Genomic DNA, 27,784 nt, shown 5'->3' on the forward strand with positions numbered 1-27,784 from the left:
CAGTGGTGATGGTGTTTTGGAAAAATCAATCAAATTTATTAAAGTGAAGTACAGAGAACCATGGGATTTCACTTTGGTGTTCAAAAGGATCTAGCCTGTACTTCAAATGCAACTAAGACTAGACTCCTGTGTACCTAATGCAGTGATTCTCATTATTGTGAGTGGTGAATAGATAAAATAGATATAAAATTTGTTGAATTAGCACTAACATAAGTAAATATACTTGGAGATAGGATTGGTCATCCTGGTTCAGACCAATGTCTGTCTCCAGTGATGGCTGTCTTCCGAGGATAACTCCACCTTCCTCTTGACTTAGGAAACATCCTTGCATAAACTGCATCCTTGGGAAGAAGTTCACAGTTCTGTCACACAATTTGTGGAGAAGAAACTCCCATTTTTCTTCTGAATGTAGCTTTTATGTGGTAGTTCTTGATTTCAAAGGATAGGGAACATATAATATCTATGCAGTCTTTCCATCTTCAGACCTTGTTGTTTTCTATCATGCCCTTTCTTAAGTCAGCTTTTTTCCAGTCTGGATATTGGAGGCATACTGAATTCTTCTTCATATATGGAAACTGTTTTAAGCCTTTGATCTTGTATCTTTTCTCCTCTTACCTGTTGTAATTAGTTCTGGTTTTTTGTGTCCTGTGCTGGTCAAGAGAGGGGTGCGCATTTTTAAGATAGGGGTTAATAAGTGGCAAATGACTTGTTATGTTTGGCCTTTATTGTTTTCTAAATAATTTTTAGCATTTAATTTATAGATTTGACTCTGATGGAGTGGTGAGTTTTACATTTTAATGAAGAAATTTCAATGAGACCTATGTATCATAAGCCCCAGGTCTCCCTTTCTGAGCAGTAAAATGTAGTACAATAGAGAGCTCTTTTGTTTAACAGAATATTCAGAATAGAGTGTTTATCAGTACTGGCTAGGCAGGATGATTTATAGTGAACCTGTGCTCAACAAATTGTGATTTCCTGCTGGATCCCAGCCAAAAGTATTCACAGTGTCTTTGTGGTACAAAATAAATAATCAATAATGTGAAATAATCCTTTAACTTGTACACTTGCTTTTTCAAAGAAATACAGTCTTGTTATTATGAATCTCAGAAGTGAAGCAGGTGACTGCTCTAGGAATAGTGACTACTTCCCATGTCTCATACAAAGAAAGAAAGATGTGAAAAGTGTGGGATTTTTTCCTAGGAGTGCAGTACATGTGCATAAGGATGACGCTGAAGTGTGTTTTAAAGAGATGGTTGTAATACCTTGCAATAAAACACAATATGGATGCTTGCACTTACTGTGTTCCTTTCTCTTTTTACGCTTAGATAACTTCAAGTGAGAGTTAAGGACCTTTTGTCCTCATCTGCCATAGCTGTGACAGACACTTTTGGAAGGAGGACCACTTGAGCAACAAGGAAAAGACCTTCCCAGAGCACAGCAAAGTGACAAAGTGACTCTGAAGAAATGTAAGTAATTTATAACTGAGCTGTAGCTATGTTTCTACTGTGGATTTATACGCCCTGTGGGAGGAATACAGTACCCCATCACTGAAACATATTGCTTATAGATGTAAAATATGGTTTAGGAAAAAAAAATTTTGGACCATGCAGAAAATACATACCCTTTTGATGTCTGTGATGGCAAGCTATACTACAATTTTTTTTTTCTCCAAATGGCAATTGTTAATGGGATTGAAGTGCTGTAAGGATCAAAAAACTGGTTTTCTACCATTTTCTACTTATCTAGATTTTGGTCAATTTAGATACATAGAAACTAAGTAGCTGTATCTCAGTCATTCTAGACTGTGCTTACCCTCAGGAGAGGGGCAGGCATCTCCAGAGGCCAATCCATTTCATCCTAAAAGCAGTGCCTAAGGAATGCAGCATTGCTTGCTGAGTAGCTTGTGTTCACTGCTTAGCTTTAGCCTAAATGTTCAGTGGATACTTTAACCTGGCACGTCCCTGTAGGATGCAGTGCCAGCTTCTTTTCTCCTCCCCACATTGTCATTCTCTCTCACTCAGCATGTGTAGCTGTTTGTAAATTTGGAGAATGGATCAGACTAAAAATAGCCAATTATTTGTTTGGTTTTGTTTTCAGTTGGGTTTATCCCAGCCTTCTCCCATATGGCTGTCCAGGGGCTGTCACTGGTACAAAGGGTGATGTGAGTGGGAATTAGCAGCCAAAAGTGTGCAGGAGCACGTGATGGCAGCTGTGCTAGTTTCTGCTGCTTAAATTCCTTGGTGAGCAATAGTCTTAGACCTTATAGATATTTTTAGTGCTTTGCCATTTATAAGAGTTAAAAATATGTGAGGCGCCCTGACTTACTATCTAATGGGGAACTACTGTTTTGTTGTGCACTTCATACTGTGATAGTGCTGTCTTTTGTGTCCTTTGTAAATGAAAATTCGGGTCTCCAAAACCAGTAAATGGTCATAAGTGGCTAGCAAGTAAGCAGGTGTCATGCCATGATTTATAGTGCAGGCATGATGCTGTGTAATTCATACATGCATACATAAATTCTGAATTCTGAAGATGGTAGCCTGATTTTGTGTAGCGCCAAACATGACGTGTGGGTTGGGTGATATCCAGTGGTTAGTGGCTGGACTAATTTAGGCTCAAGATCCTTGTCTCCTGAACAGTGAAATGCTAAGTAACATTTCATTCTCACAGTAAATACCAGATGGGAGGATGTAGAGAAGACAGAGCTAGACTTCTCTCATTGACACCTGGTGACAGGATGACAGGCAGTGGGTACAAACTGCATACAGATTATTAAATGTTTCCATTGAAAAATAGTATAAAAAAGCTTCCTTATCTTGAGGATGGTCAGACACTGGAGAGGCTTGCCCAAAGAGGCTGTAGATTCCCCATCCATGGAGATACTCAAAACCCAAAAGGACAAGCAGCCTGCTGCATCTGATCCTGCTTGATCAGGGGTTTAGATTCAATGAACTTCTGAGGTCTCTTCTAATCTCAGCTATTTTTTGATTTTGGAGGTGTTTATAGGTAAGCTAAATCAGAAATATTCTGCTATTTTATGTCAATTTTTAATTTTTTTTCTATTTTGAAATATTTAGTTATTCAGTTTAGTATTTTACTTAAGTTTTGGCAAAAATAAGATATGGCAGAATTTGCAAGCTTTCTAAAATGTGTTAAATTATATTTAAAGACTTGTGGCTGTAACTATGAAAATCACATTGAAGCCTGTGAAATTATCTTTTAGCTTTGAATTAGCACCAGGTTTCACGTGTTGTGAGCAGTCACATGATGGGGATTTTAGATGTTTAAGAATAGCATCTTTTCCCCTCGATCCATAGCAAGAATAATACATTTTTAGTATCATTTTGTGCTTGGGAAAAAAAAAAAGGCAAAACATAACTAGAAACAAACTCTTGCAGGTGAGCTCCATTAATTCACAATAGAAATAGCTGTCTTCCTGAAGTTTCTTTAGAGAACAATGAGACCTATAAAGTGACCTAAGAATTTCATTATAAGCTCTGTTGTCAGATACTTGCAAATGGCCAATCTGGGACAGTCCACACTTAAAGAGGATGCCAGTATAAACGTTTAATAACTGGGCAAATGTACGGGTAGACTTCACAGATAGCCTTCTATCTTCTGTAAATGTGTGATTGAGGGGATTCATTATGTTTTCAAATACTTAGGAGCAAGGAACTCTCCTCTTCAAATGTCAGCTTTCTTGAATTTTAACTTTGATTAATCTGGCAGACTTGTTCTGCCCACAGTTTTGCTATAGCCTGAGTGTCTTTGCAAAAATTTCTGTGAGATGGGTGTATCATTCCTGAAAATGGGAAAAAAACAGTCAGAAAAAAGGTCTGTGACCTCTTCTTTGCTTTTGAGCAAGGACTTGGAATTTGAAAGGGAAACTTTAATGGGTTATAAGATGTGTCTTTTGCCATGCCTCTGAATGTCTGTCCTTATTGCACTGAATTATAAGCTTTTGAAAATTGCTGCTTACTCATACACAGAAGGGGCATATTACTTTGTCAGCATATTCTGAAAATAGTCCTTGTATATCCTTAATCTTCTAGAAATGACTGAGTCTGTCCTGCCTTGGAGATCAAACGCTGTATGACATTTCAAATTTACAGATCCCCTGCTATTTTCACAAAAGGGTCTTGTTTTTTTAATTTTTCTGGGACAGTGTATTTTGATTCTTACACTTGATGGTAATTCCAGTTTTCTGTATTTTATGCTTACTTTTTCCAAATGCTATTTGAGAAGGATGTCAAGAATGGGATTAATTTCCCATGATGTTAGCCATCTAAACCTATAGGTGGTATAAATCTGAGCTGGTCACCATAGGCTTCTTTAGTCAGTGAAGAGAGATGGAGACTTCCAGGGGGGGATTCCCATAGCCTCTTTCTATTTCTGTCTTTAGATAAGACAATTCCTTCTTTAGAGATGCCTGTTTCTTGTCACTTGCAATAAAAGCAACCTAAGGTGACTGGCACCAATTTAGACTTTTAACTTTCCTATTAAATACTAAGACAGATACATTCCTTCTCATGTGACATAACTTGAGACTTAAGAGGCAGAAATGTTGTCACTGACATTCACAGAAACATCCTGCTTTCACACTGGTAAACAAAATTATTTTAATTTTTTTTCTTTATTGTTAAGGTGATATGCACAAGCTTATTAAAAGGACATTTTCCTTATCTCTTAAATATTGTGTGTAACCATTAACAATGAACTTCAAATGCCATTTTAATATTAACTATGAAGTATCAATAAATTGTGGGTGTTTTCTGATGTTTGGTTTCTATCTAGGTTGAGAAATGCAAATGTTTTAAGTTTACGTCATTACTTAATTTCTAGTAAGGTAATAAAAGGGATGTATCATGAGATTCTGGCATTGTTGCCTTTTAGATTGCAACAGAAGATTGAAAGAACCTGGTGCTAATATAACAGACAAAAATGCACTTTTAGTTAATTTAAGAACAAGAATTTAGGTGGCTTTCCATTTGAAACAATTTGCTCTACTACCAACTTATTTTGATAATGTGTTATATTAAATGAGACTGTGATGAAATGCTGTTTTCCATGTGTATTGAAGTATTTTAGATTTCCTTAGTAATTTAAACTGTAGTCTGTACTTGGATAATGGCAACTACATTGGCTAACCCAGGATAACAGAGCACCTTCTTCAGTCCCACTTCTGGGTAAGGGCTGTATGTGGGGAGCCCTTTCTTGCCAAGGAATAGTTGAATGTGTCTAAAAGGCATTAGAAGTAAAGTATGCTGGCTCTATTTGCTTTTTAGCTAAAATGTGGGCATATGACATAGAAACTGTGGCCTAATTTATTATCAGATGTCTTTTTATGTCTAATTGCCATATATTTGAATTATTACCTGGAGGAGCTAGACTTACCTAGACTTATACACATTTATAACATCACTGTGATGAGACTATGGGCAACAGTTGAATTTGCTTCAAAGGTGCTCTCAGTTATTCTTGTCCTGTTCAGAAGTGCACAGGACTGCTCATGGTAAGCACTGTTTCTGTGCTTCCACTCCTGGTTGACTCACTAACACTTATTGGGGTTTATAAATTTTTCTCTTACATATAATTTTGCTTTCAATATTACATTTTTTATTAGAGGTGTATATTTCATTCTGCTTCCATCCTTTCACTGTTACTTAAAGTGGTACATTTAGTTCAGTATTGCATAGTAGCAGCAGGTATGTATTATAGCTTAAAACTACAGTAAATACTGATTCCTGGAATATACATTTGGCCGAGGAAGCACTTATTTTAAAGTTTTTTTTAAAAGAGTGTTGCAAATTGGCCTAAAGAAGGTACTTAGAGAATGGAGACAACCTTATGTTAGTAATTTGTAGTTACTTTCTCTTTCTCTGTCTGCTCCTTCTAATATTTGCACAAAATAACTTTCACCAATGTTTGTATCGCAGTATCACTAAGTTATGTGTTCTAAACAAGAACAAAATATTTCCCTTAGAAACACTGTTACATCAGTACTTGCTGGCCAAGATTCTCGCTGGTAAATACACAAAGCTTCACCAAAGCTGGCAAGCTGTCTCTTTGTAGTTGAAACAAGTTTTATAGGTTTTATTTTTTTTCAAGCCTGTAAGATTGTCTGACTTTATTTGGATGGTGTTTGTATTATTCCCATTCTTCTGCAACTTTAAGAATTTTTAGTTTTGAGTGAAATTTTATGCTTTATCACAAAAAACCCAAAAGACCCTAGTTCTGAGAAAATGAAAAGGGCAGTTCAGGCAAGGTGCCACTAAACAGCGGATGTTTGAGTACTGAAGAACTGTGCCTATTTTTATTGAACTGTACATTTTATGACACTTTGTCCTGACCCTGTTCGAGGGTTAAACTGAGGAGATCCAACAGTCTGAGAATATCTGGGTTCACTGAATGAATCTGAGTATAGAAACCTGAGGAGTATCCGTTCAAGAAACACATTAATGACGGCATCAAAGTTAACAGAACAAGTATTTTCCACAGCATAGGCATCTAAGTCAGCAGGGGCTTTTTAATAACAGAAAATTTCACATAGTCTCAATCCCATTCCATGCAGAAAGTGAATCAAGTTCCTTTCACACTGTTACTCTGACTCAAAATTTAAAAGCAACCTGAAGTTTCAAATAGGGAAAAGGGAGAGATGTTTTGACTGTTGCAGACATTTTTAGAAAGCATCAATATGTGTTGATAGTTGTTCTAAAACTACCTATGTGTTAATCATCTTGTCTCAAGTTACAGACAAACAAGAGAGAAAAGGAAAGTTTTTGCCAGCATATCTTAATTTCTTCAGCCTATATAAGATCTCTTTTCTCTAGAGGACTTCGGATTAGATTCCAGATTGGAATCTAATTTGAATTGGTTGAGAGCATCAATTGATTGGACTTTATGCCATTCTGTCAATTTCATTCATTTTCTACTTCGTGAGAGGTAGAGTCTTATTACTTTGATTTGAGAGATCTTTCCTGTGGTATAAGTGAGTGAAAGCTGAGTAAGGACGCCAGCTAAGCAGATGACTTTTGCTAAAATTACATTTTTATGGAGTCTGGTGTCCTGCATGCAGTTACAGTTCCCTGACATGAGTTGAGCTGTTCAGGAACTGGAAATACATTTTTAATGGAAGAGAATATTCTTCATAGAAGATCCGTCGATGTTTCTAAAGAATTACTGTCTATTGGCAGACAGCTGCCTTGTTACTCTCCAGAGGTGGAAGCATTTGGGTGGTAATGAAGGGATTCTTGTATACAGCTAACATAGCATGGGGACATACTTTGGGGCATAAGTCACATACATAACATGTAATAATATTAATAATACACTGCATCTGAAGATTTCGCAGAACTTTACAGAAGACATCAATGAATTAATATGATCTTAGCCCCCTGTGAAGCTCTGCTAAGATGGGTGTGTTGAATGCAGAAATGCCATCTCATTTTTATGGTAAGTTGGTTACTGTACCTTTGCTGCACACAGGTAATTCAGGAAGTTATCAGTATTTTCCACAGGGAGCTCATAAGGTATAGAGAAACAGGTTGACTTGGTCTGGGCAAACAGTAACTCCAGCATGAGCATTCCAACACCAAAACCATCCCAAACAGCCTGGCTGTTTGCAGTGATAGTTGGCTCAGGCTGCTGGATCTCTGCTGATGTACAGCTTGAAGTGCTGTGTAATACTACAGAAGATAACACTGTGCAAACAGTGCAGTTGGAACCTGGCCATTTAGTGTAACAATTTCACAAGTTCTGATATGCTGATGCATGTGTATGTCAGAAAAGCAGCACATTTTTATATGTTAAAACCATTGGTAGGAGATAACATTAGACAAAAACAACTTTTCAAGGGCAAGACACAAACACTATAGTTGAAAAGTATAAGAGCAGAAACCATCTGCTGTGTAGTGTGTTTTGATGAAAACACACATGATGGAAACCAAAACTAATTAAACAGTTATTCCACTATGCAATTTTTATATGCAATCATATTTAAAAAATTGTTTTGGAGAGACAATTGTAAAAGGCACTTTGGGTTTTGCCCCTTCAGCACTGCTGCCTGTTTATGGCTGCCTTTGGTACATCCTACGTTCCTAAGGACCAGTCATTCACCTCTTGTCCCTCCTGTTGAAGGAGATATCAATAGTACCTTAAAAGTGTTCTTTACTATTTTTCCATTCTAAACCTCATATTATGAGTTAGTGAAATATAAAATTGCTTCTCTCCTTTATCTGTAGCCACAAATGAAAACATGTAGGTTCTCAACTGACACAAATTTGGCGAAAATCATATTTTTAAATAGAAACCAAGTATGGGTTATGCTAATAGGACCTCATTTGTAATTTAAACTGAAGCCGTTAACATTCAATAATGGAGCCATACATCAAGGAGTTTTCTGCAAAAACAGAAAAATACTAATTCTTCATCCTCAGATCTGCAAATCCAGACTGATGGGATTTCAGCCCTTCATCTTTTACTGACAGGCGGCAGCATCAGTGGAATAAAACTAAAATTTGATCCCCTTTCTCTCCACCTCCTTCCCCTAATTTTACTCTGACAGAGAAAGAATCACAGTTTTAGCTGGTATCTTAGCCCATGGGAAAAAATGGTCTGTCATCAGGTCTTTTAGGGAGAAAGAGCTCTCCAGTGGAGCAGTTAAATGGTATTTTGATTCTCAAAGTGCATCTTATACCTGTATTTTTGCAAGATATGATAAATGGTTTCCGAGACGTTATTGAGAGCAGTATCAAGGCCATCAACCTTCCCCCAAGAGGTCAGTATCTCTCAGTTCTTGTTTCTGATGAAAATGTTAAACATGGGGGAGATGGGCTCCAGATGGACTGTCTGAAACTATGCACTCATATGAGCAATCCCCAGCAATATCTTAGTACAGGATGTACTTCTAATTTTTCACCTGCAAAAATCAGTGACTGATCAAATTTTACTAGAAAAATTTTAATTGATTTTGCAATAATTTCATGCATGCATGTTGAAGTTTATCACTCGTAATCCCCTAACATGCATACATTACTGTAGAGTCCTCTACAATTCATGATGAAATAGAAGCCTTTGGGTATTTTGAAGTTGAGATCTCCTATGTCTTTGGAGAAATTCATTTTGAAGCCCTACAGCTAAATTACAAAGCTCTTCATTGTCTGCAAATGAGCTGCTCCTATTCTTGAGTTGGCTTATAAAGCTGACTTCCTGCATATGGCTGAAAATACTTGTCTAAAGAAAGAAAATATATAAATATATAAATCTGCCACTGCAAAAGAAATTAGCAATGGAAAACAAAAATAATGTGGTCTTATACCTAGAACAAGAATGATTGCCATCTTAGTATTAATTGGCTTCTGCAGCATCTCTTAGTATTTTAGTTCAAATCAGGACTGGACTTGAAAAGTATCATAGACTTAGCCTCCCATTGAACCTTCCTGATGATGAAGCTAAACAAGGGCAAGTGTTTGAAGAATGGACCAAACCTGTGGAGTAGTACAAAGTGAAATCTCTTGAAGCACATGCCACATGTGTGTAACGTGTTCAGCTCCAGCTGTTCTGTTGTCCAAGGCCATTTTTGTTGGGCTGTACTATTTCTTAATGCTGATGTTTTCTTAGTTACAAAAGACCATGGGGATCCTTGTCATAAATAAGTCTGTAAAAAAACCCACCCTTTTATGTCTCTGAGTAATGTAATAATTCCACTTTTTGCTCAGTTGGTTAGAGTCTGTAATTGTAGGGGTCTGTTTTGTAATTAAAATGTTTTCTTATAATCACATGTACTTCTATGACCAGTGGGATATTTTCATTTTGTCTGTTTAAAACTGTGCTGAAGGAAAACCAGTTTTCACCTAGTCTATTTCCATTGAAGCTATCATTTAAAGGATGTGATTGAAACTGTCATTTGAAGAAGGTGATCTCACCCTCTTTATTCAAATTTCTAAGGGAGACTTGGAACAGATATCTTAAACAGGAGAACTAGATGACCAGTGGAGGGCTGTGATTTTCAACTCCCGTTGCTATGGTTATATGATAAAAAAAATCAGTGGTGAAGTTATACCTTGTTCATCAATAGGAGAAGAAACGGAAGTTAATACTGAAGCCAGAAGACTTGATAATCTTCTCAGTGTAATCTTCTATAGTTTTCTGTATTGTAATAAGTTGTGTGTGGGTTTGTATGTGACTGTAGGTCTTCATTGGGCATTTAAACATGATTTATGAGCTCTGGGCTATCAAAGTCTTTGCTTTTGGCCCATCAGCCAATATTCTGTTCCTATGGCATTATGTCCCGAGAGAACGACTTCCCTGTTCCTGTTCTCTTCAAACTCAGCCAGCAGTTATTTTGGTAGCACACTGTAAATTACCAAGATGATGCTTCTGAAGTGCCACAGGGGCCAAAACTAAAAATCCAAATACTATCTTACTATGTTTATCAAAAGCCAGCATATGTTTCCATTGTAGCCTACTGTTGAACAATTTAAACTTCCACTCATTTTGGCATTATTTTTTAAATGATTGTGCTTATGTAAACAGCTGAAAATTTTCTGCATTTTTCATGCTCATGGGTGGAACCGGAAAGCATGAGATGTAAGGAAGTAGTCTGTTTGTAAATATATGTAAAAAGATACCAAGGAAAGGGAGAAAAAGAAGATTTGGTAACAATTTAGGGAAACCAGTTTGAGATCAACTGGATGACAAAAATGCATTAGTTACGAAATACCCATTAATTCTCAGTAGAGTTAGACCAGCCAATATAGGATGGGGCATTCAATACTTAACGCCAGCTGATTTCATTGATAAGACGATCAAGGTAAAAATTAAATTTAAAAAAATGGTAAAGTGGACTTCATAGTGTTTAGCACAACATTGTAGCTGCTCACCAGGCTCAGCATAAACATGGACTCTTCAAAATTTTTAAGCCATTGCCTTATAGAGCTGTAGGGGCAGTCCGAAACAGATTTTCAAGATGTTGAAATGTTGGCATATCAGTAAATTTGTTAATGTAGAGCTGCATATTTAAAATAATTTACTCATTGATGGATATGGCACTTTTATTCCTATGGCTTGTGATTAGTATAAAAATAATTTTTAAATATTTGCAGATTCAGTAACCTTGCTTGCCAGGCAGAAATCTGGCAAATGTGTCTTCAAGTGTGGTCTGAAGATGGAGATCTCTATTTGCTTCCCATGGACAAACAACATGACTGATCTACTTCTTGTCATATGAAATGAAAAATTTAAAGACTCAAGTATTGATAATTTTTCTCAATTAATTTAGAGCAATTGTGGCACCAAGTTTCACTTAATGTTCTGTTCACTCATGTAATCAAAAGTAAAATCCTTAAAATGGAACACTGATGATTTGTTTCCTAGGCTATAGGAAACATTGAAAACCTGAACTGGGAAATTCTGGAAAGAGAAGGATTTTTGCCTCTCACACTTGTGTGTGTGAGGTCGCTTTACGCTGAAATGTTTTTCTTCCCACTCCAGACCTATCTTAAAGGGCTTATGGAGGAGAGGAACAGAGTGAGTTGAGTTCACCAAACACTTAAAGATAAATCAGGTTAGAAAATGAATAGGGAAGTGACACCATTCTGAAGAATTAAAGTCCTGAAGTAGTGTGTAGTTGTAACATATTAGCTGAGTACTTCTTAAATATGGCTTGCATGCTGGCTCTTTTCTTAGGACTTATTCTGGTATCCCCCACAGAGATCACATTTGTTGCTGTTGTTGAAGGTCAGTTTTTTGCAATTTCTTGATTGCTGTCCTAAGCTAATGGGGAAATATTATCAACCTAGTTTGAGTCACTGACAGGCATCATGTAAAGGTATAAACAAGATGCTGCAAAGGCTTTGGTGACTGTCTTGTGTTTCTATTACTTCTCTTTCTGTGAAGTTGAAGCTGGCCAGCTTTAGAGCCAAGGGAATCTTTTCCATTGCTTGCATTGACTTCCCCAGTGTTACCAGGGTGCTTTATATCTTCCACGCATAGGCCTTCCATCTGATGGAAGCATTGTGTCAACGGAGGCATGTGAATAGTAACTTGAATAGTTACATGATTTGTGGACAAAACCAGGCAGAATTGTGCCTGAAGAAACAAATATTTCTAAAAATTAGACACAACGTTGGTTTAAAGGTTGTGTCCTTTGAAAGGATTTGAAGTAGTTTAGGTGCTTACGTTGCTCAGGGGACTTTGAGTACTGTGAGGTTTTAAGGAAGGCTAAGTATTCCAGGAAGTTTAAGAGCTTATGGCATCGTAAATATTTAAGATGATTTAAAAGGTTATGTCCTCTTTAGTATTTGAGTTGGATTAAGTGCTTATATTGCCTTAAGGACTTTTTCCCTTTTTTTCCCTAAAAGGAACCTGGGAAATTAAATGCAAAAAACCTCCTGTAGATGCAATATTTGGGCTTTTTTGCATTTTTGTTTTCATTTGAGAAATGCAAAATTCTAGGTTTCAATAGCAGCATTAACTTGACCACACTACATATGCATCAATGATGGACAGATGGAGGATTTCTAGGAAACGTCTGGATATGAAATCCAGAAGCAGTAGTTTTTAATACCTTCACAGCCTGTGCATTGAGAAATGTTTTCTCTTCTGCTTGTTTAGCATGATCTGTTAAAGATCAAATAGACAATCAGGATAGAATCAGATTATGGAAATACAAAGAAGCAATTTCACCTTAGAAGGTAAAGAGCATCTGTAATTCAATATGCAAGAAAATAGGAAACTAAATGGCAGTAGCTGTCTCCACTCTGGCAGGCTGTCCTGCGCAGTGTGCAGCACCAGCCATCTGGGCCATGTCTGGTAGCTTTGGTGGGAACACAAAAGGCACCACCTGGAGTACTGCATCCAGCTCTAGGGTCCTGAACACACAGGGATGTGGGCCTGTCCAGAAGAGAGCCAAAAATGACCAGAGGAATGGAACACCTCTGCTGTGAGGAAAGGCTGAGCGACCTGGGGCTGTTCAGCCTGGAGAAAGAAGGTTCTGGAGAGGCCTCACTGTGGCTTTTCCATTCTTAAAGGGGACCGGCAATACAGATGGGAACAGAGGTTTTACCAGGGACTATAGTGTCTACTAATCTGAAGCCCTTCTGTCTGGGTATGCTTTTTATAAGGGCTACATTCAGCCACATGGGTGGGATGAGTGAGATGTCCATGTGTTCCAAGAAAATTCACAGGTAATATCCCAGCAAGTTAAAATATCCTGTTAGTTATGCAGGAGTATTGAAATATTGGTGGTAGTGCTAGCTCACTCTGTCCGAGCAGCTGTGACCAAGAATCCCCACCAAGAGCTGGTAGTACAAAGTGTTCAAAGCGTGGTCAGAACTGAGCAGCTGGCACCTTTCAGGCTGTGTCTGTGGCTCTCAGTTATGTCTCACTTAAAGCAGAGCTGAAAAGACAAAGACAGGGAGAGAATGGGATATATTTCAAAGCATAGGTCTAAGCACAGTGCATGGAATGAGCTAGTGTTGCTCTGTCATGCCATGCAATCAAGTGATTATGTGTTTTAAAATGGGATTGGTGTAATTGTGAGTTCCCCTACCTCAGAACTAACTCAGGGTTCCTAAAAGCTCCTCAAAATGGTTAAAATATATTTTCATGTGTGTACACCTTTAAATGTACTTCCTATTACTTTTGGTGTATCCTGTGGAGGAAAGACCAGTGTTTTTCTGTCTTTCTGAAACTTAGCATCCTCTGTAAATTTTAAAAGTACAGTTTCTATATGAATGACATTTCACCATCCAAGTTATAAAAGAAAACACACCAGACCAGGATGGACCCCCACTGAGCCCCATTCATAGTATCCATCCTTTATTCCCAGTCTCTATATCAAATTTTTGAACACATTTTGTATTAGCCTTAAAATAGTTTAATTTAGGCTTTGTTTCCTTTGCTTCTTTTTATGAGTCATCCTCTTCTTTTTATGTGTCATCCACTGCTTCATTCCCATTAAAAAACTATTTTTTCTACTGATGGAGAAATTTAATTGGCTTGCCAAATTTTGGTAATGACAAAACTATATTGACAGGTATTTATTTTCTTGTTGTAAAGAGAAAGATCAAGTCTTGTTGGTCTTGGTATTCTTAAAACTATTTCAGAAACTTAAATTAATTGAGAAATTTATCATTTCTTACCTCCTCTTTTTTCAGCTTTTTATCACAAGGACTGTAATTTTCCCTTTTTGGTTTTTCTGGAGCTCCATATATTCTCTAGAGTTCTGAAAAATTGCTAATTCCAGAGAGGGAGTTGCAATTATTTGTCTTAGAGTCCCTTGCACTGTAGTTAAATGTCTTTCCTATTGAGGTGATGTATCTGTTTATGATAATAAGGGGCAAAGACATTAGTCACTGGTTTGATTGAAGTGAAGAATAAATTTTAAAAATAAAGGTAACTTAAATCCTTAATATTTTACTGATTTGTTTTTGAGTGGACATAGATGACAGATAAGTAAAATCTGAGTGCAGTCAGGCATTGGAAATACTGGAGTTCGGCATTCTTCTGCTGGCTTCACAGCACAGGCCAACATTGTGCTTTTACCTATCATAAGTAAGCTTGGTTAGGCTGACCTGATCTGACAGCATCTAACTTACTGCAGTGTCTTGTCATCTGGTTTCCCTGTTTTACTCCTAATTTTTTGTCCCTTTTGTCACTAGTTTTAGTGCTCATATTGCATTTGTCTCTTATATTAAAGGCTGAGCAAAATATATGTCTGATTCTTCTGCAAATAGCCTGATCAGCTCTTTCTTGAATTTTCCTATTACTGTTTAGGAATGTAAAAAATGCTTTTTTGCTACTATTTTTTTTTTTTAAGTTACATTTCACTTTCTGGTTTTTTTGCCCTTTTGACTTTATCCCTGTACTGTCATGTTTTTCTCTCTCACCTACTTGTGTTCATGGACCTCTACTTTCCTGAAGTTGCAGGCCCTTGAAGAGCTTATGATGTTGCCTTTTTCCACATTGACTTAGTTTGCTCTTATTCTGTATATGTTACTTCTTGATGGAACTGTGATCTCTCTTGAACTCTTTCTTCTTCCCTTCGAGTTACCTTTTACAGGATCCTGGCCACCAATGCATTTATCCAAGTCCTTTTCTGTAATTGTCATTGACTTTATTCTCCTAGCCTCCCTTTTCCTTCCCGTCCTTAGAAATGGGAATTCTCTCATGTTGTGGTTTCTTTCAACCAAGGTGCCCTCAATTCTCACATTTCCAGTGAGTTGAAGGTTGAAGTATAATCTAAAACATTTTTTGCTTTGAGTGTTTTCCTCAGTTTCTGTACTAAGAATGGTTACTCGCACATATTTGGATAGCCTGTATCTTGCTGTCTCTTGTCCAAAAAGATGACCAGATAGTTGAGGTTTGCAGTTTTTGCCAAGTTCTGTTGATACTTGCATGCACTACTTGGTCACAACCCCCCCTATAATTTTTTATTATTTTTTTCCTGACAGGAGAAAACTCAGTATGCTATTCAACAGATAAAGGACTGTGCTAGATGTACAAGCAGCCAAATGTCAGCAAATATGTGAATTTGTCTTTTTTTACTGCATTGGTAAACAGACTGAATTTCAGCTGATGTTTCTTCTGGCCACATCTAAAAGAAAAAACCTTTTTGAAAATTAGAGATGGTGCCAGAAACTATTCTGAAAGTGATTTAAGAGCTTGAAAATTGCCTTGCAGTGAAATATTTAACATTGGTCTGTTTACCTTATCAAAAAGATGTTTGAGAAATTACTTAATTACAGCATACCTTCACAGAGAGAAAATATCTGGTGCTCTAGAGAGCTCTTTAATCTAGTACAAAAAAAGAAAGTGTATCATGAAACAATTGTTTTAGCTGAAACAGAATTTATTCTTCAATCAGCTGTAAGTGTTTGGGTTCAATAATAAGGTAACTGTCTGAAATTTTATAGTCTGTGATATTGTAGGAAGTCAGACTTGATGATCTAATGGTTCTTTCTGACCTTAAACTCTCTCTAATTCATGAATCGTCTGAACTTCAGCAATTCTCAAAACACATGGCCCTCTTCTTGACAACCTTGACAGCCCACAGAAGAGAAATACACTTGGACTGGGAGGGGTTTGTAGGATAAGATAAAAACAAAGCAAGGGAGGGGGGTAATTGCTTTTGAAATAACTATGGTTTCTTATCAGGGGATCTGAAGGCATTTTCTAAATTTGTGACTGATTTTTACTTTCTTATTCTAGGTGAAGGGCCCCTTCCAAAAATAGTTACTCTTAGTAGTTCATATATTCTTTGATTTTATTGTTAATTGCCCTCTAGATGAGATATGTTGCTCATTTGGCCAGCTTCTAGTGGACTTTGCTGGCTTTTTCATTTGGGAAAAATTCAGAAAGACGATGACAAGACTTGATATCTGCAATGCAGAGACCATTAGTGAATTCTTTTATCATAGGTTGTAGTAAAAGTTTCGGGTTCTCTTTTTCTGGTTATCATCTTTTACAATATTAACTCAATTCAATAAGAGCTATAGCCCCTACCCTTTAGCCAGTGCAGTACCAAAGTTATGGGCAACCCATTGTGTTAATTTTATTTACTTGCAGGAGCTGACACCCCAACAGGGCATTCCACCTGGAATTTGAAGAAAGAAAATATTCTTGTTAGGAGATCATAGACACTTGTATAACAAATGTTCTAAATGAGAAACCATCAAAAATGTAACACCAGCATCCCCCACCCAAGAATTAACATTTTGGCTTTGAAATGTGCCTTAGGCTAAGTTTGGCATTAAACTCCTCAACCCAAGGCAGATTTCTTTTTCAGATTTCTTTTAATCAGTGATGTTTTAGGAAGTGCAGAAGGCGCGCAGAATTACACTGATGCTTCCACGCAGATTGACGAGCTTGAAATTTTTGTGTCAAGAGAGGAATGACTGGTATTAGACAAATTTCTATTGAATTTGGGGAAACAGTCATGAGGAACAGATTATCTCATGTTTGCTTCTCACATACATTTCTGATTCTTCCCTCATAAGCAATTTATGAAAGTACCTCTAGGTGTAAACAATTTCTACCATTGTGGCATCTGAGTATGTAGAGCGATGTCAGCAATGAGATGCATTTAAGAAATCTAGAAAAAACTTGTTACATCCTGAAAATGAGACATCACTGATGTTATGCAAATCACTACTTAAGTGCTTTTCTTCACAACAAATAATTTCATTGTGCCTATTTGAAGATTATTTTCAACAAGCCCATCTAATGATTTTCCTCTTGCAAATCCTGATGCCTGATGTTTGCTTCCTTTATTGGTAAAAGAATAGTAAGACTTTGAGATATTCCACTTCATTTGTTTGAAAAAAGCTTAAAAATATCAAAGGTAATGATTTCTTTTAGTTTTTTTTTTTTTTTTTTTTTAACAGGTGTTAGAAACTCATATCAAAATACTATGTTTTTCATAGAATCATAGAGCTGGAAGGGATCCACCAGAAATATTGAAAACCAGCTCCTGGCCCTGCACAGGTCATCTCCAAGAGTCACACTATGTCCAAGAGCATTGTCCAAACACTTTTTGAATTCTGTCAGCCATAGTGCTGTGACCACTTCCCTGGGGATCCTGTTTCAGTGCCCAAACACTTTTTGGGTGAAGGACTTAATTCCAGGTATCAAACCTAAATACCCCCTGACCCAGCTTCATGGTATTTTGTTTCTTTTGTAGTGCTTGTAAGCAGTTGCTGTGATGCCAAATTTTTTTTTTTTAGCTTTACTTGGTAACTTTTTAGAAAGAACAACTGTGTGTCTCACATCAAGTGCGTAGCTCTTGTGCCTCCCTCAGGACAGTCTTCTCACTCAGGCTGCAATGAATGTACATTATGTTTTGTTGCTTTTTACATGGAATGCTTTTAAAACCCCATGAACATACTTATTATTGTGCTTTTTCCTGTCCTGATGGAAAGATCAACAAAGAGAAACAGTGCCATTGCCCTCTCTAATTCAAAATTAATTGCAGTTTCTCCATTACTAGTTTTGCTTGCATTGGCTTGGCTTACCATGCTCTCGAATGCCACATCATTCTTAATGCAGTTATGTTCATCACTGGCAGTTCTGTGGGCTCCTCTTTGGTGTTTGCATAAGTTGTGTTAACACTGAATCTTGACCAAGATTAATTACCACCAAGACAACCTTTAAAAAACCCCACCAAACCTAATGTTTTATTTCTAAAATAGCAGACATGTCTTGTGTTTGATGCAAACACGTGAATAGCATCCAGGAGATGGCAAGGTTCCAACTTGACATATTCTGTGATTCTGGGGTGTTCAGTAGGGTGTTACCAGTACTGAAGCAGTACTCTTGGCCTCTCTTCTAATTCTGAAATGAAAATAATGTGTCACAGTTTTGGGCAACTCTCCTATGGCATCAGTAGAACTCGGTGGCACAGTGTCACACAGTGCAGAACTGAACAAGCTCCTTGGTGAACCAAGCAGTGAGTTACAGCACAGCACGCTCTGCTGCTGAGGGTATCTTGCATTGCAGAGTGAGCATCTCTCCTGTCACCTGCAGGAATGCAGCAGGGCGTGGCTGCTGACTGTCACTGATGTGTGTCTTGATTCCACGGAGGTGTAGCAACCAGCAGGAGATGCTCAACACATGTTTTGGTTCTAATTCTTGGCCCTCACTAAATCTGAAGAAGTTGTAAGTCTATTAAATGCCTTCATATGGTCTGTTCTGTCTACATGATCAAGCTAAAAAGTCAAGCTCCTTTTTCTATTTTCCTTATATTTTTTGTTACGGTTTTGTTTTGTTTAATTTTTGGTTTGTTTTTTACCATGCCAGTGGCTCATCTTCATTTTGGATCAGTTAAATATTGCGTTTAGACTTAGTACTCACATTGCTCAGCTGTTTCACAGCTTGAATCTGGCTGTTTGCAGGTCCTTTCTCCTGCTATGAAACAGGATATTGTGGCTGACTTAATGTGTGGGTGTGGGCAATGGATCTTGGACAAGATCTCAGAATTTAGGTGTGCTTTGGGACTGCTTTGGTGTGTAGACAGTTCTCCACCTTCAAGTCTGAATTGTAATGAAGTTTACTCTGGAACTAAATAGCTTGCCCAGCTGCAATCCAAACAAAACCTACTGTTTAGAATTTGGGTGTCTTCATGGTTGTGTAACATTTATTTCAGATGTGGAAACTTTTGTTTCAGAGCAGTTGGTTATGCCTCAATGCCATCTTTAGCTTAAGAATGTCAGATATAGCTGCAGTCAGTAGTAAAAGTACAGTTACAGAGTAAGCCTGTACTCAGTGAGTAAGGCTCATCTGCTTTTGGTTCAACAAGTTGAATACAATGTGTTCAAAACCTGGGCAGTTCTTAGTGGCACTACAGATGCATGCAAGATTACATGAATTGCTGTGCTTGTTTTTACCACATTAAGTTTTAGTATGTGGATGTTTGTAGGAACTCTAGATATAGCAGTGTAGGTTAAAAAAATAAAAACAATAGAAATAAATATGCACAAATATATAAATAAATGTATTTAATTATATAAATATAGACATTTAAATAATAATATATAAATTCAATAACTTAAATAATAATTTTAATAATATATTGTTTATATGTAATATTAACACATTATATTAATATATAACATAATTTTATTTATATAAATATAAATAAATTTATTTATATAAATATAAATAAAAGGGGAAAGTGAAATATAAATTTTCAAGCTTCTGTCTTTCTCTCATGTGGTTTTCTGCTTCTGAGTTTTGGTTTGTTTTGCAGTGTGTTTTGGTGGGTTATTTTTTCCTTTTAAAAAGGCTGAAGGATGAAAAACTGTCCTTCGGAGGACTCCTTCCACATACTCCTTCTTTTCTTTCCATAGGAATATAATTGTCATTGCACCAAAGAAAGAATGGCACTCTTTGGGATTTGATTGGTTCATTTGTATCAGTTGTTTACAAAAGGTGATAAATGCAATGTATAACTTCTGTGGGGAAATAGTCCTGTAAATTTTCTTTTTCCACAGCTGTTTTCAAAGCTGTGAAAAAAATGGTGCAACACTTCCATAACATTAAATTTGAGAAATAATTGCACTTGGCAGTTTTTGTTTGCAGCAATGCACGAAAGGCTGAAGGGTTTTGTACAGTTCAAAGAGCACATTCCACAGTTCTAGCAGTTGTCGGCTGCCTGCAGGGATCATTTGAATTTTCAAGGAAAAAAAGCAGCAGAGTAATGCCCGGACCATTTGGTTGAATACTCTCAGCCTTCTCTTTTCAAATTTCACCTGTACGAAAAGTTACTGGAAATAAGCCATATACAAATGTGGCACACCTTAATGTCACTTAAAAGATCTTGTGTCAGATTTCTTGTTCTTTCCTATTAATACTTGCTAATGTAGAGATTAATATGAGAAATAAAAATTGAGGAATAGCATTGTTCAAGCACATGGGGATGGTGAGAGTGAAAAACAGCAAAGGGAAATCCCTTTGGATCCTGCAGTTGTTTGTAAGTTTATTGCATTAGCCAAATTGTAAATGGCAAAAGACACCCCGTGTTACTTTGCTGTAGGAGAACCCTGGTTACAAAGGTAAAACCCCTTGTCTGGTGTGCCAAACCCGGAAAATTTGCCAGCTCCTCCATCACATTGCAGCTCTGTCACTTTCCAGAAATGTGTTGACTGTCACTGTGTCTGTCTGCTTATCTAACAGGAGGTGATGGGACTATTTTTATGCTATGTGCCCTAATAGGATTTTTGGTGAAATATTCCATGGTCTTTCTCAGATTTTTTTTTTTCTGTTGCTAAGGGTTTATTATTTTTGGCTGCAGATTGTTGCATAGCTCCAAAACTCCAAAGTCCTTCTGTTTTCTGTCATGTACAGAGACAATTTTGAAGCTAAGAATGTTCTGAAGCACAGATAGTTTTTTGTCCCATCATTTGTGCTGGTTGCATGGTTTGTGTTGCTGAAATCTCTCTCTCCTCCCTCCTACCAAAGTTCAGTGCCTTGAGCTGAAGTCTCTGACCCGATGGGAACTTGGGTAGGTGAACTTCCTCAGGCTTGGTGCCCTCCTGCCCATGGGCCTCACCTGAAACTGCATAGCTCTTCAAATCCACTTAATTGGTGCCACTGCAATTAGCTTTTTAATAGTTAAAATCCTTAAAATACTAATTTTATCTTTAAGAAATTAAGCTATATCTTGTATGTAGCTTCTGTAGGATGCAATTTTTTTTGTTTAGAAATAAATTTGTTTTGCTTTCTGTACCTTAGGTACACAAAACCTCGGAAATATGTAATGTAAAATAAATCCTAAGAATATCTGTCTGGGCTTGCTAAAGACAGTCACATTGCCACCATCAGAGATTTTTGTAGTGCCTCTAAACTTTGAAGCTATCCCATTATGCATATTTGCTTGCTTTCTAATCTCACATTTCACTTTGTCACATTTTCCCTCAGCATCTCATTCCTCCTCAGTCCATTTTGTGCACAGCCTGCATTCATAGAAGCTGTCCTGGGCTGTACCTGCTGCAGCAGTTACTCTTTCATTTGTTCCCTTTTCATCTAAACTCACCATTTCTGAGGGTACTGCTGCTCTGAGTTTCCTTCTTACAGAGCTAGCACAGATATTTTACTGCATTCCTTTTTCTCAGCTGCTGTTAGGGTGTTTTAAAAATAAGACTCCAGACCATGTGTTTCTATTAATACTCATCTTGGGCACCCTCTCTAAATTTTTTCCTATTTTGTTTTGTGAAATTTTATGCCATTCCAGAGAATTTTACAGCATTTTATTGTGTTCAGCATCTCTTTGATGCATCTTTCATTGCTTTTAATTAATGTAAAAGTTTTGATTTAAGGCTTTCTGTAAAGTCCTGCAGTAAATTCTGTATATTGAAGTTGTAAATTGTTAGAAAAAGAACTGCAAAACTATGAGGAAAAGCCTTCTTCTTGACTCACTTGTTTTCAAAAGTGACAGTATTGTGATGTTGCAATGTTGCAATATTGCGTGCTAGTAAAATATAAGTTTGGATTCATATATACAGAAAATAAATTCATTGAGAACATTTCAGAAATTTAAAACCAGAGTGATATATAGCTGTAATTGGAAGGCTGCTTGGTAAGATGCAGCATGGTCATACCAGTAGCCTGGCTAGATGTGTATGAAAAACTGATTTCCTGTCCTGTATCAGCTTTAAGTGCACAGTCTTAGTAGATATAATCCAGAAGAGTGATTTGGTGTGTGTGTCAACGCTTTATTTAGCTCATTTGCTGTATTAGTTGGCAAAGGCACCCTGAATTAAATTCCTGAAAAACTTTTTGCTTCTTGCACTGACTTTGCATGCTGGCTCCCTGATCCAGGGCAATCCATCCTAAGGATTTTATAAAAAGTTATGCTAGTCTTAAAAATAGAGTCACTTCTTCAGAAAGAGTCCTGTCAGGAATACACTTCACATATTGTTTCACTGTAAGCACATCTCTTCCTGGGCTTTGTTTTATTTTGGGGTCCAAGTAGTGGAGCATGCAAGATCAGCTATGTGAAGAATGAGAATTAATTTCTGTATGGCTGATGAAGTCATTCATGTGCCATAGTTGAATTAATCTCCTCAGTCACCTGAAATGAAAAACACTTGTTCATTAGGCTTGTAAAATAAATTTCACAGGACATTGCAGCCCAGAATTACTGGATGTGTGCAAACAACATTCTGCACTGGGCTGTTGATTGCACTGTGTGGGACATCTCTGTTTTCTCATGGGTTCGTGTGATTAAACTCCATGTTTTACAGCACTTTTCTTTATATCAGGGCTATAGTTTTATGCTCAAAGTTACTGTTTATGTAAAGTTGTCATCCAAATTGAAAGTTGTGCTCTTATCTGTTGGGAATGTCCTGGTTTGCAAAGTCTTCTGTCTAAGGAGAGATAAAGGGGTAAAGTAAGTTTTAGAGCAAAAAACATTTAGAGGAGTCTCTGATAGTACAGATGTTAATAGGTGTGATTTTCAGCTGGAATATTTTTATTGTGGTTGTTATTTTTGGGGTTTTGCAAAATTATTTTTAATAGGTGTGTGGAATGGTTTCTTTATCCTCATTTTCATAACAAAAAAACCTGAGCAAGGCTATGCATAAATGTCAAAATAAATCTTTAAGTAATAAGAGAGAAATGAGCAAAACTGGAAATTACTGCACTGAATAAACAAATCTAAGCCTTTTTTTAGAAGTATTTTTTTACAAATTACAAAGATTGAAAAAATATGGCTGAGGAAATCCAGTGTGTTTTGTGTAAATAATTACTGTGCTCATCCAGCCTTTCAGATTGCATCAGTTCAGTAAAACAAGGACAACTGATTGATCTCAGATCTTCAGATTTGAAAAGGAAATTTTATAATTAGTGGAAGAGGTTATATTACCTTCCTGGTTTACAGAGTCCTGTGGAATGCATAAACAAAAAGTTGCATTAATGATCAGTTTTCAGCACAGTAGGCAAGTAACAATGGGTGGTGCAAAATGGCAACACATGCTGAGAGGGAGCTTGGGCTGCTTCTGTGCATTAAAATCTTTCCTACCAAGTCATGACAAGTAGGTGTTTTTTCGTTCTGTTCACATAAAATGTTTGTTCATTGTATATTGTAATGTCCAAAAAGAAAAAAAAAAGAGAAGAAAAAGAAGGAAAAAACCCAAGAAAAGATTGTGGATGCTTTGGAGAATATTCCCACAAGCATTAGAACACATTTAAATAAAGTAATGTTATACCTTCAGTTTGAGTAGCTTTTGTAGTCTGGTTGCTTCATCATTGAAAAATATTGCAGGAACAGAAAAGGTCCTGCAAAGGCCTCTGAAAATACTGGAGGTATGGAAATTTCTTCATATGGGTAGAGATTAAGAAGATTAGTATTGTGTGCAGATAAAAAAGAGGTAGGTGGTATATAAAACATTAAATAGTATAGAGGTATATAAATGGTTTATATAAATGGTATACAGAATGATAAATGGTACAGAGAGCTAAAGTTTGAAAATCTCTATTTTTTCTAAGAAACCAGGGAGTTAGATATAGTCAAATAAATAAATAAATGAATAAAACAGGGATGGAATAAAATCAGTACCTTTAAATGAAGGCTGTGTTTGACAAAACTTTTTCTGGCTTTGGGATGTTACTTGTTTAGAGAAAAAACTGTTACATGGAGTAAATATTTAAATGAATAGTTATTAATTCCCTAAGTTAGATGGTAGAAATAATAATAATAATAGTAATAATAATAATAGTAATAGTAATAGTAATAATAATAATAATAATAATAATAATCAGAATGTATCTAATATATAATGTTCAAAAGAGAGTGTTACTCTTAAACTCTTTGTGCTTCCTACATTCCAAGTTACATTCCTTCAATTTTTCCTGTGTCCTGTAAATTTTTTTACTGACAAAAATATTTTCATGATAGTAAGAGCACATTTATTAGAAGTTTTTAATGAGATGATAACATTAATAATAAAGTAATTGTGTTTTGTGAAGTCCAGTCAATCTGTTGGTTGCTCTAGTTTTGTCTTTAACCACTTCTGGCTGCAAAATAAGCAGCTGTAAGCTTTTATTAACCCTTCAGAAACTATTAATGATCTTCATAATGATGTTAAAACTCCATATAGACAGGCAAATTCTTTTAATTTTTATACAATTACTAATATTAAGAAAAGGATTTTTTATTTTAAAGAGGAATGTATTTTATTCTCAGCTTTGCATATGAAGCATAAACACCTGCTTAGGAAATACTTGGCATTGCATACCTTTGTATTTATTTTCATATAATTAAAATTACTAAACCTGATAAACTGTTGAATGATAATGTGTATAGTCAAAACAGACTTAAAATTTCACTGAATCTTGTGTATGTATTTTTTTGTGGAAAAAAAAGTTTTCTAACTTTCTGTCTTCTTAAAATTAATTTCTAACTTCTTCTAATTTTTTTAATTCATTATATTCAAGTATTTTTCCTCTAGTAGTTGCTATTCCTTTCTCGTAACTGAATGTCTTTTCTTTATACTGGCTTCTTAAATCCTTTTGCATTGCCTTTTGCCATTCTTTCTTTAATCTTTTTCCTTCTGTTTAATTTTTAAATCCTTTGCCCTTTATCTTTTTTCAGTCTTTTTAGCTGCTCTCTTCTCCTTCCCTCTCCTCTCCTTTGATTCTCTTTTAAACATTACTGCTTCTTAACATTGTGTTCTTTCATGGATTTTTCTTTCTTTTTGTTTTTTTTTTTGTCTTTTTAAAATTTTTCTAAACTTGTTCTTTAGTATGCCATCACACAAGGAAAAATGGATAAAAATGCTAGTGGAACTAGAAACAAATAAACACAGAAGGCAGGAATGTTCAAGGAAAAGATGAAACATTTATCTGTTTACTGAAAAGAAAAACCCTATTTACTTTTTAGTGGGCATTGAAACATTTTTACCTGAGTGTTTTTTCCCTGATACCACATCCCGTGTTTCAAACCAAAAGCAATTATCATTTCAGTATTTCATGGTACTATGCTGCCAGATGTTTGTTTTTTTTTTACTTTCTTCTTCCTGACAGATGCCTTTCTTGCATAGAAGTCTTCACAAGCTCTGTCTTGTGCTTTACAATGCATCTTTGAATCTGGCATTCTTTGAATGCATTATTTAGTAAACAGCAGATCTCTCTGTAGTCTTTTATGGACTTTTTTTAAAATTGATTACATTAGAGAAAATAAAGATTTAATAGCTGAATACAAGCATTCATTTCAATCAAGTTAAAAGACCAATGTAGCCATACTTCAGAGTAACCAGTAAACATGCAATTAAATTATTTGCTCTGTAGTTAGTTAGTAGTTACTTTGTAGCTTATGCATTTTTAAGAAGGAGACTTTTCATTTGATGCACATAAAAATAGACTTCCCCAGGTCTGTTACAATATTTTTTTTAAATGTTTAATTTTTAATTTAATCTGAATTGCCTCTAACATGACTGTAGAATGAAGCCTGTATGCAGAAACATGATAAGAATCTGGGGAAATTAAGCACTGTAGAATATACTACATTGCAGTTTAAATATATTTTTTGCAATATTCTCCTATGCAAGATTTTGTGTAGATTAGGACATGAAGGTGGCATTGTAAGGATTATAGAAGTTTCTAAATAAAATTGTTGTGTTGAGCAGGAGAAGTTTACCAAAGAGAAGGTTTAACTACTGTATCTGTTTCTCTTTAGTGTCCTAAATTTGTGTGCCCATGAGCCACTCTGTAGATCTATGACCATGTGGCAATGGAAATGAATTTAAAAAATTGATGTAAAAGAATTTTGGATTTCGTTAAAAGTTTGTAAAAGCCACTAAGAAGAAGAAACCAGCTCTGTGTCACAGAAAGGTCTATGCAAGGGCATTTGGGGGTTTTATCAATCTTTAATAAATATTGCCAATCAGAAAATAAGGTATTCCAAAATGGTGATCATGAGTTTTGAAATGGAAATGGTTTTGGAAATGTTAACCTTTCAGTACTCTTGCGCTGAAAGAGCATTTGAAAAGCCCACGGTGGGATAGTTAGCTGGCATCAGAGTCCATGTGCTTTCCCTAATGACTGAACCATCTGTAGGATATCATCATCTGAGAATGGGGGGTGTTTCTGGCCCTCCTGAGGCGCTGCCAAGCCAGCAGAGCTGTTGGTGTGTGGGATGCAGTGTGTGTGTGCACGGGGCTCTGTTCCAGCCAGTGCAACAGAGCTGCACTCAGTGTCTGTGTGTCCCCAGACACAAGGGTGTCATCCAGCCCCAATGGCATTTGACTCAAATCCACTCCTAGGTGCGTTGAACCAAGGGTGACTGGTTTGGATATGGAAGTATTTGCATCCCTGAGACTGTGTCATTTTAGCTGATTTTAAAACATTATGCGAAGTAATGAAGAGAAAGCAGAGATAAGAAAGGTCTGTCCATGAAAGTTCTTGAAATTTGTTGATTACGTGTGTGTATTTTTCCTGTCTGGGTTGTGACTGCTACAATCATATTTCCAGTTGTTGAGAACATGACAGAATCTGCAAAGATGTTCTGGCAGACACTGCAGTTGTTGCTTCTTCTTCAATGGAAAATAATGAAAACTTGTTTTAGAGGAATAGAGTGTTTTTTGCTGACATTTACCCACAATTTTTTTATCTTGAGAATTGTCAATTAACCTAAAATAAATCGAGAAATAATGAAAATCTTTATATAATAGGCCACTAAGCAACTAAGCACATTTTTTTTTGGTCTTAAACCTTTTATTACTAATATTCTTAAGAAAACAGGAATTGTGACTGTAGGCAAAAGGTTTTTATGAGCAAAATTTCAGGGTTTTTTTTTTGTGAGCAAAATTTCAGTTTTGTTTTTTTTTTAATGAGCAAAATTTCATTGCAAATGATTTAAAAAGGAGTCAATACTGCCTGGTATTGACTACCAGGTTGAGAAATTCTCCATCACCAGCATTCAGACACTTGAAAAAGGTTATGCACAGGCAAGAGAGGAGAGCCTGCCATTGCACAGCACTCGGTGTGTGAGCACACAGAGGGGTCTGCCCCAAGCTGTGTGCAGATGGGGGCTGCACCTCTTTTCTTTGGAGCATTGTTTCCACCAGCCTGACAGAGTCAGTAGTCAGCACTGATAATTTTACATTTGCAGCCTGATTAACAGAAGTAAATCACCATAAAAAATTTCATGCACAAAAGACAAAGTCATCAAAATCCCCAGCATTTAACTATTTATTTTCTTTTGGCCTGCACATCAGAAGTTTTCTTGAAAATACTTTTCCTGTGTAGTATTCCACCCTATGTGAAGAAAACCTTTCCTAGGTGTTAAGAG

At 36.4% G+C, this 27,784-nt stretch overlaps 1 protein-coding gene across 11 annotated transcripts in view; it reads left to right on the forward strand.

The window, feature by feature from the left end:
• FOXP2 (forkhead box P2) overlaps nt 1-27,784 on the forward strand; it is a 405,934-nt gene that overhangs the window by 61,069 nt on the left and 317,081 nt on the right. For all 11 annotated transcript variants that reach the window (XM_064702660.1, XM_064702670.1, XM_064702656.1 and 8 more), the window contains exon 2: nt 1,326-1,466. The gene's annotated coding sequence lies outside the window, so the exon portion shown is untranslated. The remainder of the gene's footprint in view (nt 1-1,325; nt 1,467-27,784) is intronic.

Source organism: Zonotrichia leucophrys, chromosome 1A (genome assembly GCF_028769735.1).
Source record: "Zonotrichia leucophrys gambelii isolate GWCS_2022_RI chromosome 1A, RI_Zleu_2.0, whole genome shotgun sequence".
In the NCBI taxonomy this organism is placed as follows: Eukaryota; Metazoa; Chordata; class Aves; order Passeriformes; family Passerellidae; genus Zonotrichia; species Zonotrichia leucophrys.